This window comes from Microtus oregoni, unplaced genomic scaffold, assembly GCF_018167655.1.
Source record: "Microtus oregoni isolate MIOR12 unplaced genomic scaffold, Mior012 000020F_ref0000438, whole genome shotgun sequence".
Lineage (NCBI taxonomy): Eukaryota > Metazoa > Chordata > Mammalia > Rodentia > Cricetidae > Microtus > Microtus oregoni.
In genome coordinates this window covers 7206605-7221552 of record NW_024543079.1, presented here as the reverse complement: position 1 = coordinate 7221552, position 14948 = coordinate 7206605, and the positions used below count along the sequence as shown (strand labels likewise).

Sequence of the window (14948 nt, the reverse complement as noted above, 5' to 3'; positions counted from 1 at the left end):
AGTTAGCCAGCCCTGCTCTGGCTGGTTGCCTTCCTCCCCCAGTTAGTCTTTTCTGCTTCCCTTTTGTATATGCTGCATTATCCTTAAAATTTCTCACCTCCCAGAAGAGTTCTTCCTTCCCTCTTTGTAGATTCATGACTTAAGAACACACATAGAAACATCCACATAGTTTATATTTATTTATGTATTTACCAAAAAATATGAGAAGATTTACCTTTAGGTTTCACATATGAGACAAAGTTTGTCTTTCTGACTCTGACCTAGTTTAATGTAATGGTTTCCAGTAGCACCCATTTTGCTACAAGTGTTATGGTTTCATTTTTCTTTTAAATTATGTAATACTCATCATGGTATATACCACATCTTTATTACCCATTCATCTGCTGATGGGTGTCTAAGCTGGTTACATGAAGTAGTTATTAAGAATCTATCAGTCATAAACACTGATATTCAACAGTCCTTTGGGGATATTCCCAAGAGGCATAGCTGGGTCACAGGGTAGTTCTATTTCGGGGTATGTTTGTTTGTTTGGTTTGGTTTTTCAAAACAAGGTCTCTATAGTACCATTTCATTTGTATTATAATGTCTTGCCTGAGAATTGGAAAAGGAAACAGCCACACTGGCCAGCCAGTCCTACAGACCAGGCAGCAAAGACACACACCTTTTTTTTTTTTTGACAGCTTGTAGGAACTTTATTTTCCTTCCACCTTTTTTCCCTTTGCTCAGGTAACTGCAGAGCTCAGGACCACTCAGTGGTGGCTCCAACCCACTCGGTGGCCTGCGCTGTGGGAGCTGCTGACCAATCCTCAGTGGTTGGCTGGGCACTCCAGTCTTCAGTAGGGAACTGCTGGATGGGCACCGAGGGCACCTGCACCCCCCTCAGACCAGTCAGCCACCTCTGGCTGAGCAGCAGTGAACTCAGGAGCTGGTGCAGTCCATTCGCCCTGAAACTCCTCCTTGGTCACGGCCTTCTCAGCAGCAGCCTGTTCTTCCTTCTCAATCTCCTCTGGGTCTCTGTAGAAGTAAAGATCAGGCATAACCTCCCATGGGTGCTCACGGGAGATAGTGCCACGCATGCGGAGTACTTCACGGGCCAGCATCCACCACATCAGGCCCACTGAGTGAGCTCCCTTGTTGTTGCACGGGATGGCGATGTCCACATAGCGCAGAGGTGAGTCTGTGTTACACAGGGCAATGGTGGGCAGGTTCACGTAAGACGCCTCTGTGAGGGGCTGGTGGTCAGCCCTGGGATCGGTCACCACTAGAAGCCGTGGCTCCCTGAAGGCTGCCTGGATCTGGTTAGTGAAGGTCCCTGGGGTGAAACGGCCAGCAATCGGAGTGGCTCCAGTGGCGGCAGCAAACTTCAGCACAGCTCGCTGCCCAGTGTTCCTGGAGGAGATGACGCTGACATCAGCGGGGTTCTCGATGGCAACAATAGCCCGAGCTGCAAGTAGCAGCTTCTCCCAGGTCCTCTTCAGATTGATGATGTAGATGCCATCGCTTTTCCTTTTGTAGATGTACTGCTCCATCTGGAAGTCGAGGTTGGTGCCACCTAAGTGGGTGCCTGCAGCGAGGAATTTGAGGACATCCTCCTCCTTCATCTGCAGGACATCAAGGGCTCCGGACATTGTGTAAGTTTCCCCTTTAAGTTACGTCGGGAACCAAGAACAACGCCGTATGGACCCGTCCCGGGGCAGCGCGGAAAGGCAGACACACACCTTTTATCCCAGTAGCCACACTGGGTTGACACAGAAACCAGGTGGTAGTGGTGCACACCCATAATCCCAGAACTAGAGATTATAAAATGAGAAGACAGCTCTCAGTCAGTCTCATTCTGAGATTCCCAGAGGCAGGATCGCCATTTTGGACTGAGGTGGAGTAAAAGCCAGTAGCTGGCTGTTTGGCTTTTCTGACCTTCAGATTGAACCCTAATTTCTGTCTCTGAGCTTTTAGTAATCATGCTTCAGACTTCTCTGTATAGCCCTGGCTGTCCTGGAACTCACTCTGTAGACCAGGCTGACCTGGAACTCAGAGATCCGCCTCCTGAGTGCTGGAAAGGAAGGCCTGCACCACCAGCAGCCCTGCACTCGCTACGCAAGAGTTCTACCACTGAACTAAATCCCCAACCCCTATTTTCAGAGTTTTGTTTTGATTTTAAACCACTGGTCCATCTCTCCAGCCCTTATTTTTGATAGAATTTCCATACCGGTTTGCACAGCTTCACACATTTACTTTTCCACGACCAGTGAGTGGGAACTCCTATCTCCTCATATCCTAACCAGCATTTTTTTCTTGTTTGTTTCCTTGATGGATACCATTCTGACTGGGATGAGATAGAATTTCAAGGCGAATCTGATTTTCATTTCCTTAGTGGCTAAGGGTGCAGAACATTTTTAAAGTAGTTATTGCTCATTTGTATTTCTTTTGAGAATGGCCTATCCAGTTCATCAGTGCATTTATTGACTGGTTAGTTCAGGGGTTTCTTTAATCGTGTGGTCTTTATATCCTGCTGCTCGTACATCTCCTGTGTGATGTGTAGTTGGCTAGTTTTTATTTTTAACCTTTTTTTGGGCATTTTCTTCACTTTGATGCTTGTTTCCTTTTCCAATAGTTTAATATTTGCACATGTATGTAATGTATTTGGGTCAAATCTACCCTACACTCCCTCACCTCCAGTTCCCCTATCAGTTTCTCTCCTCTGTCCTCCCAACTTCCTGCTCTCTCTCTCTCTCTCTCTCTCTTGCTCTTACGATTTTTCTCTTTCCCTTTTCATGATGGTCCCTAGTCCTTGGGGGGGAGGTATGATAACGATGTCCCATTTAGAGCTGAGCACTCCACAGTCTCTTATTCTCCACACAGTGACCGGCTCTGGGTCTCTGTGTTCATCACCGTCTGCTACAACAAGAAGTGTCCCTGATGAGGACTGAGGGATGCACTAATCTATGGGCATAAAGTTAAGAAGCTATTGGGCAGTTTATTGCTATGTTCTTTTAGTATAATAATAGTACTAGATTCTTACCTAGGGCCTATGACCTAGCCAGCAGCAGATTCTTGACCAAGTACCAAGCAAAGGTCTCTTTGTGGGGAGTGGACTAAATAAATCCAATCAGAAAGTGGTTGGTCGTGGCCATAAGCTCCCTGCTCCTGTTGTACCAATAAGTTTTACTGGGTCAGTCATTATTGTAACTCACAGGGTTCACCGCTCAGTAAGACTGTTGATGGCTTTTCTCCTCCAGTCCTATAAATGGAACTTTCCAGCACTATGAAGAATAATGCTTCCAGCTTGATTTCCCCATGTTCTATAACTTAGGTGTGTGGTGATTTCAATAACGGTGTCTTACCATCAAGTTCTGGAGGGTAACCAAAATCAATGGCAATTGACTTGAAGACTTGGAAAGGGTCTGTGAGACTCCACTGACTAACAATTCAAAAGGAGGTAATCAACACTGGCCCTGAATTGTTATTTGATTATCTATGGTGTCTTAGGAAGGCATTGTTCCCTCCTTGTAAGGCAACTCCCTTTAAACTCCGTGTGTGTGTGTGTGTGTGTGTGTGTGTGTGTGTGTGCGCGCGCGCGCGCGCACGCGTGAGCATGTGTCTGTATCTGTATGTGTGTGTTAGGAAGTTCTATAGTCATAGATTTCCATAAGGAATGTCCAAAGGCCTTTAGTGTCGTGACCCCTGCTAACCCTGCCCTCCATGACCCACCCTATTTACCTTTTTCCTAGCTTATTATCCCCTTTTCCCCTTCATGTCTCCTGTGTTCTACTCTGCTCTACTTTCCTTGAAATCCCCCTCTACAGTTCCTCACTAGTTTTCTGTCTTCGGTGGATACTCCAGTTTAAATATGCATATTTAAGATCCAGAACCAGCATACACATAGGAAAAAAACATGAAGCATTAGCTTTTCCAGGTCTGTTACCTCCCTCAGAATGCTTATTTCAAGCCCCATCAACCTGCCTACATAGTTAGCCTTCTTATACACCAATGATAAATATGCTGAGAAAGAACCAGGGAAACAATCCGATTCATAACAGCCTCCCCAAAACTCCTGAAATAAATCTAGTCAAGTATTTGAAAGCCTCATACAATAAAAATTTTTAATATACTGAAAAACTAAATTAAAGAAGATTCCAAAAGATGGAAAAACCTTCCGTACTCATGGGTTGGTGGGGTTAATATTGTGGGCATGCCTATCCTATCAAAAGCAAAGGAAGCTGCAGATGCAAATTCAGTCATCAAAATTCCAATCCAATTTTTCACAAAAATTGAAAAATTGATCTCAACATTTGTATTGAAACACAAAAGACGATCATGAACAAGAAAGCACTCCCAGAGGAATCACCATTCCTGATTTCAAGTTATACCACAGAGCTCTGGTAATGAAAACAGCATAGTACTGGCATAAAAAGGACAATGGGATAGAATTGAGGACCTAGATAGAATCCTATACCCCTACAGCTACGTAAGTTTTGGCAGATAGACCAACAATACACATTGGAGAAAAGACAGCATTTTCTTTTTTATTATTATTTTTATTTTTTAAAAAAGAAAATAAACTATCTCTTTTTCAGTATACATACCAATCTAAGTTCCCACTCCCTCTCCTCCTCCCATTACCTCACTATCCCACCACTCCACCCCCATCCACTCCTCAGAGAGGGTAAGACACATTGCTTTGGGGAAGGTCCAAGGCCCTCCCTACTATATCTAGGTTGAGCAAGGTATCCATCCAAAGAGAATAGGTTCCCAAAAGGCCAATACAAGCTGTAGGGATAAATCCTGGTGCCACTGCCAGTGAACCCACAATCTGCCCCAACCATACAACTGTCACCCACAAGCAGAGGGTCTAATTTGGACCTATGCTGATTCCTTCCCAATCCGGCTGGTGTTGGTGACCTCCCATTAGCTGAGGTAGACTGTTTCAATGGGTATAACCATCGTGGTCTTGACATCTTTGCTCATATTCTCACTCCTCCTTCAACTGGACTTTAGGAACTAAGCCCAGTGCTCCAATGCAGGTATCTGCCTCTATTTCCATCAGTTGCTGGATGAAGGTTCTATAGTGATATTTAAGATATTCATAAGTCTGACTACAGGGCAAGGCCAGTTTGGGCACCCTCTCCATGATTGCTTAGAGTCTTAGCTAGGGTCATCCTTGTGGATACCTGAGAATTTTTCTAGAGTCAGGTTACTTGCTAGCCCCATAGTGGCTACCTCAATCAAGATAGCTCTTTCCTTGCTCTCATCTCTGTCCTTCCTCCATCTCTACTATTCCATTCCCTCAAGTTCTCCTCATACCTCCCCTTCTCCCCTTTTCTTCCTCTTCTACTCTCCCTTCTCCCCTCACCCTTATGTTCCCAATTCTGTCAAGTAATCTTGTCTATTTCAATTTTCCAGGTGGATCTATGTATGTTTTTCTTAGGGTCCACCTTGTTACTTAGCTTCTCTAGGATCATAAACTATAGACTCAATATCCTGAATCTCAAATAGCAGAAAGACACTTAAGGAAACATTCAACATCCTTAGCCTTCAGGGAAATGCAAATCAAAACAACTCTGAGATACCATCTTACACCTGTCAGAATGGCTAAGATCAAAAATACCAATGATAGCTTATGCTGGAGAGGATGTGGAGTAAGGGGAACACTTATCCATTGCTGGTGTGAATGTAAACTTGTACACCACTTTGGTAATCAGTATAGAGGTTTCTCAGAAAATTGGGAATCAACCTACCTCAGGATCAAGCAATACCACTTTTGGGTTTATACCCAAAAGATGCTCAATCATACTACAAAGACATTTGTTCAACAATATTCATAGCAGCATTATTTGTAATAGCCAGAACATGGAAACTAACTAGATGCCCCTCAATCAAAGAATGGATAAAGTAGTATGGGTGTATGAGTGTAAGGAAAGAGTAACATTTATTCACTGTTGGTAGGAGTGAAAACTTGTGCAACTACTAGGAAATCAGTATGGAAGTTCCTCAAAAAGCTTGAAACAAACCTATCATATGATCCAGCTGTACTACTCCTGAGCATGTTCCTAAAGAACTCCATGTCCTACTACAGAGATACTGGCTTATCCATGTTGGTTGATGTTTTATCCACAATAGCCAAGAGAGAGAAACATCTTAGTTGTTTATCAACAGATGAACAGATAATAAAAGTATGGTGTATTTTCACAATGTTAAATTATTCACTGCAAAGAAAAATCAAATTATGAAACATGTGCAGAAGCCTTTTAATTCCATGTAATCCAATTTGTCAATTATTGGGATTATTTCCTGTTCAGAGTCCTGTCCAGAAAATCTTTGCCATGTCTATATCATCTTTTAAAAGATTCGTTTTAAGTTTGTGTGGGTATGCATGTGTATATGCATGTATCTGTGACTGTATGTGCAAGTGTGTGCCTGTATATGTGCCTGTGTACAATGTATGTGCCCATGTGTGCTAGTGTATGCATGCATGTGTGTGCATATGCATGAGTGTATACCCATGAGTGAAGGTGCCCACAGAGTCTAGAGGTACCAGATAGGATCCCTTGAAGTCAGAGTTATACTTGGGTTCTGAAAATCAAACTTGGGTCCTCCACAGGAGCAGTATAGGCTCCTAATCACTGAGCCATCTCACCAGCCCTTATGTCTGTATCTTGAAGTGGTTTGCCTATGTTTTCTTTGGCAGTTTCAAGGTTTCAGCTCTTATATCAAGGTCTTTGACCCATTTTGAGATGATTTTTGTGCAGGAATATAGACCTAATTGCATTCTTCTGCATGTAGAAATCCAATTTTCTCAGCACCATTTGCTAAAGAGGCTATCTTTTTTCCAGTGTATGTTTTTAGCAGCCTTGTCAAAACTTTAGGTGTTTACACGGTTGAGAATGAGAGACATAGAAGGCTTCCGTGACAACTTCTCTCCCACTCCTACACTTCCTCCCAGGCAGGAATTCATTGAAGAGAACTCTTTAAAATTGTAACAGGATTCCTGAAGTGTAGCACGTCACAGGTGGTGGCTTCTGACAGGGGTGGAAGTGGGGAAGGCCTCAGTTTTCTTTAAGGGGCTGGCCACTGGAAGTCTGACCATGCTCCAGTGAGTTTATGGGCAACATAAATTGGATTTGGTTGGGTTTTTTTTCTTTTCTTTTCTTTTCCTATGGAGGAGATCACAAAGGTGGGAGAGAACCTGGGAAGGCTGGAGGTGAATGTAATCAAGGTGCACTGTGTGAAACTCCCAATTAAACAATAAAAGTAATATATTGAGAAAAATGACAGAGTAATAAAAGCTTCCCACCAAAAAATTACATCTATCCCAGTAGTGTAAAATTTTGCTTTAGTCTTTAATTAATGGTAAAAATTAGATATTTATGCCAAAGAATCTTTTTAAAAATTCAGCATGATTATCAATAAATGTTTGATCTAAAAAAAATAGGTGTTTGATTGTGTGTGTTCTCTTTTAGGGGTTTTGTGCCATTGACCTAAATATCTCCTTTTGTGCCAGGATCATATAGTTTTTGTTACTGTGGCTTTGTAATATAATTTGAAGTCTGACATTGTGATACTTCCAGTCCTGCTTTATCTAGTAGGAATAGCTTTAGGGAGTTCTGTCTTTCTATATAAATTTTAGGGTTTTTTTCTAATCCTGTGAATAATGTTATTTGAATTTTTATAGGGGTCACCCTAAATATGTAGATTTATTTCAGTAATATAGCAATTTCCATAGCATTAATTCTACGCATCCATGAACATGAGTAGCCTTCCTATCTTCTAGGAAGAAAATAAAGTTAAAAGACGGAGGGAAAAGACAACAACCCTGGGCTCATTTGTCTGGATCACATAAATTCCTTCCTCCACCTTGTTCAGACCTACCATTCTGGGTGTGTTCTAGAAGCATCCCTTTGTCTGCTCTCCTGCAGATGGAGGAGGAGATTGATGGTGGGAAGTACAGACGAGACCATCTACAGAGAGGTCATGCCTGGAGCTAGGTGGAAGGTTGGTTATGAGGTTTTACTTTTTTTCTGTTTTGTTTTATCTTTATTTATTTGGAGGGAAAGATGGGGTGTGCTATTGAGGGTACAACTTTCAGGAGATGATTTTCTGTTTACATCATGTGGGCTCAAAAAATTGGACGCTGGTCATCAGACTTGGTGCTAAGTGCTTTATTCCCTGAGCCATCTTGTCGACCTAGGATAGAAAGCTTAAAGAGAACAAGGTCAAGAACTTTGGAAGGATGTGAATGAAAGAAAGTAAGACACCTAGAGTGGACAGTAGGGTTTGGGGTTCAGGGAATGAGTGCCCAGACTTACCAATGGCTGGAACCAGGAAAGAAGCAATGAGCACGGGAAGGAAGGTAATTTCTGTCTGTGGCATGCTGTGTAGGTGGTGTCTGGGGGACATCTAAATGGTAATGTCTATTGTGAGACTCTAGGGAGAAATCTAGGTTAGGATTAGAAGTTTGAGAGTGGTCCAGACAGCCTGAAGATTTCTGAGGGCATCACAGTGGGAAGACTGGGGTAGCCCAGGCATTGTCAGGCAAAGGCTGACGGGGGTCCAACAAGGGATGCTGAAGGAGAAGCAGCCAGGAAGATGGGAGGAAAGCCTCCCTTCTGCTCTTGTGGGGGTGAAGACAAAAGACAAGACAGATGGGCTTTTCTGTATGTGTACTCGGCAGAATATCACATAGCCTCGCTGAATAAACAAGCTGTCATCTACCACCCAAGCCCATCAACTGCCACAGCTTGAGGAACCGATAACTCTGTAGGTGTGGATATCATTGGCTGCTGACGTCTAATTACTACAAACAAACCCAAAGTTATGGGCACAGTGGGGCTTGCTGGTTGAGGAAGGGGAGCTGTCTGCCTATTCCCAAGGAAGGGATGGAAGACAAACATGAATTTTGTTGAACACCTACTGTGTGCCAGACTCTTGGCACCTGACATCTGTTTAATACAGTTTAAGTAGTGTTTCCTTTTACTGGTGAGAAAACTGGGGCTCAGAGAAGGTGATACACTCAAGGAAATGAGCTCAGCAGGCTCTTCTCTGCCCGTTGGTTCTGTCCTACAGAGTCAACACAAATGTCATGCTCATAACTTTACTGTTCTGTCTGCTGAGCTTTTCCTGAGATATCCACCCATAAGATCTAAAACCATCAGGCACAGCCCCAGAATGAAAACTCTCATTGGGGCAGCAATTTAAACTCCCAGCACTACTATACACTCAAAAACGCACTTTGACATCAATGGACAGTTTCAGAGGGGCCCAAGTACCTCCCTCTTGCTGCCCTGCCCCAGGCATGACTGTCCATTGTGAAATCAAGGGGAGGAGAGGGAACAAGGGAGGCTCCCAGAGAACCCGGAACAGCAGAGAGGAGCAGCAGAGGAGAGGGAGGAAGGGAGGCTCCCAGAGAACCTGGGGCAGCAGAGAGGAACTCATCCTCCATCGGGACACCAGAAGTTTTGATTTAGGGCCCAGATCAGCTGATTCTGCCGGTGTTCTCCTCTCCCTGACCTTACAGATGGGGAGACAGACTCAGAGAGAAGCGGTGACCACATTAGGATGGGATTAAGCCCAATCCGTTGACTCTCATCAAAGGGATCCCCCAACACACAGCTCCGTAACAGGTCAAGAAATTCAGTTATAAGGAAAATTGTACACATAATTTTGTGACTTATATCCATTTACGCTTTTTTAAAAAAAAAATCTGTGTGTGTGTGTCCATGTGTATAGTGTATGGTGGGTGTGCACCAATACACACATGCCACGGCATACATGTGGAGATCGGAGGCCAACCTTGGTAGTTGGTTCTCATCTTTCACCTTGTTTAAAACATGGGGGGAAGGGGGGCGGGATCCTCTGAAGCTGGAGTTACAGATAATTGGAGGGTTTTGTTCCGTTTTGCTTTGTTTTTTGTTTTTACATCCTGACTGAAGTTTTTCCTCTTTTCTCTCTGCTCAGTCCCTTTCCTGACCTCCCCTTTCCCACTCCTCCTCCCTTTCTCCTCAGAAAAGGGCAGGCCTCCCATGGATATCAACCAAACATGGCATATCAAGCCACAGTGAGACTAGACACCTCTCATATTAAGGATGCATGAAGCAACCCAGTCGGAGGAAAGGGTCCCAAAAGCAAGCACCAGAGTCAGACACGGCCCCTGCTTCCACTGTGAGGAGTCTCATAAGAAAACCAAGCTACACAACTGTAACATATGTGCAGAGAGCCTAGGTCAGTCCCATGCAGGCTCCCTGGTTGTATGTTTAGTCTCTGTGAACCCTTATGAACCCAGATTAGTTGATTCTGTGGGTTTTCTTGTGGTGTCCTTAACCCTTCTGACTCCTACAATCCTTCCTCCCCTCTTCCTCAGGATTTCCCCCGAGATCTCTGCAGCTGTTTCCATCAGTTGCTAGGTGAAGCCTCTCTGATGACCACTGGGCTAGGCAATAATCCATAAGCACAGAAGAATATCATGAGGAATCATTTCATTGTTTTTTTCTTTTATGCCAGTCATGTTTAGTTTTATTCTAGGTCCCTGGGCTGTCCTGCCTCTGGGTTGTGGCCCTTGATTTCATTGATCAACCTGTCTGTTTTCTATGCCAAAAATACTGTGTGTTTTTTATTACTATAACTCTTTAGTAGATCTTGAAATCAGGGATGGTGAGACTCTGGAAGTTCTTTTAATATACAGAATTGTTTTAGCTATCCTGTAGGGTTAAGACAGCCCCTTTAGGGGGCGGGGTTTGCCTCGGGCGAATGCCTATAGATAAATGGGCGCGCGGGAGGCGGCTCAGCTTTTTCCTTCCTACCTCCTGTGCCATGCAGGAACTTCGGTTCTGTAAGTTTATCATTAAAGTGGTAAATATTCTTTAATATCTGCATTGCATTTATTTAGCCGATACATTTGGCACCCTCCCCGTGGGGCTTTGCTGAGACCCGGCCCAAATCGGAGTCTCTTGGGGCCACTGCTCCCGGCGATGGTCTCCCTGGGCGTGCGGAAGCAGCTGAAATTCTGAGTGACTTGATTTTTCCTGCTGCTTGCTAGAGAATCAAGCGGGACAGGAGAGCTAGCACTCCCCGGCATTTTGAAATCGGCAGCGCCTCTGTAACAGCGTGATCAGTCTCTGTTCCCCTCCCACCTCCGCCAGTGCTCGGGTCACGTGACAGAGGCCCTGCGAGCCCCGGCGGCATCCCTTTGATTTGTTCACTTTGGAGGCTTTTCTCTCTGTTCCCTTTCTGGCCCAATTGCTACTTATCAGTCTGGTGTCTGTTTCAATTTTGTTTTTGAGTCATTTATTTCAGACTTAGGCCACGTGGACTCAATCGGACTCTTTCACCACCACTGGCAGGAACCGGTCATTACAGGTAAAAGAATTTTTTCTTTTATAAATAAAATGTCTGAGAACATGACAATTTCAGATTTCAACAGCTTTTTTGAGTGCACCATTTGGGAGATTTTACAAGAGCTGTCTATCACCCCACATCTATGGAAATTTCTGGGATTCTTAATTTTCCTTAACACTATTTGGTTTGATAATAGGAAAATGATCAAATCTCTTAAGGCAGAGGTTGAATGTTTAAAAACTATTGAGAATGACAACAATCTTCTCAAGAATCAGTTTAAAGTTCTCCAGGAAGAAAACAGATCTTTGTTTAACATGACTTGGTTAACTGAGCAAAATCTAGAAAAGGTACAGGCTGATGTTAAGGAGAAATTCATTACTATGGAAGAAGGAACACCTAATTATATCGTAAGTTCCAGCAGTCCCTTTCTGTAGGAACTGAAACATTAACTGAGAGAATCAAAACTGCTGAATGTGACAATCGAATTTTGTCTAAAGCTTATGACAGATTGGCGGAAAGATTATCAATACGAAAAGGCACGGTTTATGCCATAAAAATTATGTCCAAAGATGACAAGTTATCTCTAATGGACAAATTTCATACTTTACAATCCTCAATGAAGGCTTTGGAACATAATTCTGGACAGGAGATTCAGACATTACAAAAACCAATGGAGAATGGAATTAAAAAGATTGAGGAATTTCTAAATTCTGATGAAGAAGAGCAAAGGGTAGAAAGGCAAATTTTAACTACATCTGTGGATAAATCCCTCAGGGACAATTTCCACAAAGCTCTACCTACAGCTCTACATGCCTTTCCAGTAATAACATCAGAAAAGGTGATTGGTTCCAGAAACCCTAGGGTCATCAAGGAAGATACATGGAAGCCTGTCCGTATGAATGATCTCAAAGAAATTAAACAGGCCGTCATTACTTTTGGGATGCACGCCTCTTTTGTTAAGGAGATGCTAAAATCTTGGGCCACAACAAGCAGAGAAACCCCCTTGGACTGGCTCCAGCTGAGCTCTGCGGTACTTGAGAGTGGACTGCAATTAAAATGGAAATGCTTATTCAGGCAAGAGGCTAGACTTTTAGAACAGCAGGAAAAGGCGAAGGGAATTGACATTTCCCTAGATAAAATTCTAGATGAAGTGCTCTTTTCCAACCCTCAGGAACAAGCTAATTTGGAAGAAAACATACTCTCCATGTGTACTACAGCAGCCTTAAGGGCTTGGGACAGAGTACAAGACCCAGGACAGAGAATGGAATCATTTGTCACAGTTAAACAGGTCAGAGAGAACCCTTTAGTGACATTTTACAAAGATTAACTAAGGCTGTACAAATAGGGATATCTGACCCAGAAGCAAGACATATAATAATTGAGTCTTTGGCTTACGAAAATGCAAATGTGGAATGCAAAAAGATCTTGGGGCCTTTAAAGTTCAGATCAGCGTCCTTGGAAGAATGGGTCTTGCATACACTCAATGTTGACACATTTGACTATGGCACTGAAACATGGGTAGAAGAAGCAATTTCCAATGGTAAAAGGAGACACCAGAATACCAAATATTTTAATTGTGGCAAACTGGGTCATATGAAAAGGAATTGTAAACAACGGATTTTCAGAAATAATAATAATGCATCTTCTAGAAATAACAGAAATAGAAGGACTCAGCCTTCAGGTTTATGTAGAAGATGTGGAAAAGGCAGGCATTGGACGAATGAATGCAGGTCTACAAGAGATAGACAAGGCAATCTGATACAGAAGGGAAACATGAGAGGGGGGCCTCACAGGCCCCCATGGCAAACATGGTTCAGTCATTTCCAGTTTCTGCAGAGAACATGCCTCGTCAGGACAATTAGGAAGCCACATGCCTACTGTTACAAGCAATAGTAATTAGAAAGATGAATAATGTGTGTTTTGGCAAACTTCTATAAATGATCAAAGACCTAAGCTGAGAGTGTGTATAAATGGCATTTTTATTAATGGCCTGCTAGACACAGGTGCTGATGTAAGTATCATTACCCCAAAATCTTGGCATCCATATTGGCCTCTTCAGAATGTAAATGTTTAGCTCCTGGGAATTGGAACCCTATCTCGAGTAAGGCAGAGCATGAGATGGGTTGAATGTATAGGGCCTGAGGGACAAATAGGAAAATTAAAGCCATATGTAGCCAATATTGCAATGAATTTATGGGGTCGTGACCTATTACAACAATGGAATACCCAAATTAACATTCCTGCTACTTCTAGAGCCTATATTTCTGAAAATAATATTAAAAGTTATTACAAACGGAGAAAACCGGCCATTAGGGCTGTGCAAGAACAAGCAATTGATGTCCCTTCAGAGATACCAACAGCCTTGCCTCTAAAATGGTTGACTGAGAAACCAATATGGACAAAGCAATGGCCTTTAGCTGAGGAAAAGTTACAGGCTTTAGAACAGCTGATACAAGAACAATTAGATGCTGGACATATAGAGGAATCTACCAGCCCTTGGAATTCTCCTGTATTTGTGGTTAAGAAAAAATCAGGTAAATGGAGAATGGTGACAGATCTCAGGGCCATCAACAAGGTTATTCAACCTACGGGCCCTCTGCAATCTGGAATTCCTTTGCCCTCTTTATTACCAAAAGGATGGCCTCTCATAGTTATTGATTTAAAGGATTGTTTTTTCACTATACCTTTGCAAAAAGAAGATAGAGAAAAATTTGTCTTCACAATGCCTACTTATAACAATTCTCAACCTTCGAAGAGGTACCATTGGGCCGTCCTCCCCCAGGGTATGTTAAATAGCCCCTCCCTGTGCCAATATTTTGTGAGCCAACCATTGCAAATAATATGCAAGAAATTTCCCAAATCTATAGTATACCATTACATGGATGACATATTGTTATCTGATTCAAACATAGATACCTTGAACAGACTGTTTGAAGAAATACAGATACTGTTACCTAGATGGGGATTGCAAATTGCTCCTAAAAAGATTCAGAAGGGAGATTCTGTTAATTATTTAGGTTATAGAATAGGTTTGCAAAAAATTAAGACACAAAAGACACAAATTTGGAGAGATCGCCTACAGACTCTTAATGACTTTCAAAGACTGTTAGGAGACATTTCCAGTCTATGACCAGCTATCAGAATAACACCTGATCTAATAATTCATTTGAACAAAACCTTGGATGGTGATAAAGATTTAAACAGTCCCAGAGAATTAACAGCTGAAGCAGAAAAGGAACTGACAATGATTGAGGAGAAATTACAACAGGCACATGTGGACAGAGTGAATCCAGAGCTCGATTGTATTCTCGTTATATTACCGTCAAAAATTTCTCCTACAGGAATTTTAATGTAGAGAGATGATATTATCTTGGAATGGATCTTTTTACCACATAAACCAAGTAAGAAACTGAAAACTTATGTGGAAAAAGTCTCTGAGTTAATTATAAAAGGCAAGCTGAGACTTCATCAACTAGCAGACATAGACCCAGCAGAAATTATAGTGCCTTTCACTGCTGATGAACTAAAAAAATTATGGTAAGATAATGAACCATGGCAAAGAGCTTGTGCTAATTTTTTGGGAGACATTAATAACAACTATCCAAAAAGCAAGAGGCTTA

At 42.6% G+C, this 14948-nt stretch overlaps 1 pseudogene; it reads right to left on the bottom strand.

Moving 5' to 3' along the window:
- Positions 1-733: 733 nt before the first annotated feature.
- LOC121460251 lies at positions 734-1712 on the bottom strand (annotated as a pseudogene).
- Positions 1713-14948: the final 13236 nt, after the last annotated feature.